Genomic DNA, 711 nt, shown 5'->3' on the forward strand with positions numbered 1-711 from the left:
TGTCCATGAAATTTTCACAATTTGTGTTCTTCTGCCGCGGCTTCAGCCAGTCCCTCCCATTCGGGGTCCCTGACTTCCCGCAACACCCCCTCTCTACAAAAATAAAACAACCAGCCGGGCATGATGGCGGGTGCCTATAATCCCGGCTACTAGGGAGGCTGAGGCGGAAGAATCGCTTGAACCTGGGAGGCAGAGGTTGCAGTGAGCAGAGACAGCTCCAGCCTGGGCGACACAGCGAGACGGGAGACTCCATCTCAAAAAAATAAAAAAGGTAGAAATCTCAGGGAAACAAAATCAGAAGGGGAAAAGAGCCTGGTCACTGAAATAGAGTGCAGTTAACTAGGAAAAGTTGCCTTGGAAGACAGTTCTGAAAAGTGAGATGAGCCTACATCAGAAAGCTGGAAATCAGAGCCACTAAGGCCCTTGTAGACCGGGACCCCAGTACTGAATTATAGGGACCTGGACATACCTTCTCCGAGTTAGGAAAGATCCGCTGAGATAAGTTTGATTCTTCTTGTCTAATTTTAAGTTAGCATTTCCTCCAGTTAGACATACTGATGCCTTCATGTCAGGAATGCTTTCAGGTAGCCATCCCAAGTATCCAACAGGCTAAACCACTTCTTCTTCTTCTTTTTTTTTTGAGACTGAGTCTGGCTCTGTCGCCCAGGCTGGAGTGCAGTGGCCAGATCTCAGCTCACTGCAAGCTCCACC

General features: G+C 48.7%; 1 protein-coding gene across 1 annotated transcript in view; it reads right to left on the bottom strand.

Moving 5' to 3' along the window:
• Positions 1-711, bottom strand: part of FCRLB (Fc receptor-like B) — a 9,649-nt gene that overhangs the window by 1,091 nt on the left and 7,847 nt on the right. The window lies entirely within an intron of this gene.

This window comes from Mandrillus leucophaeus, unplaced genomic scaffold (genome assembly GCF_000951045.1).
Source record: "Mandrillus leucophaeus isolate KB7577 unplaced genomic scaffold, Mleu.le_1.0 Scaffold502, whole genome shotgun sequence".
Lineage (NCBI taxonomy): Eukaryota > Metazoa > Chordata > Mammalia > Primates > Cercopithecidae > Mandrillus > Mandrillus leucophaeus.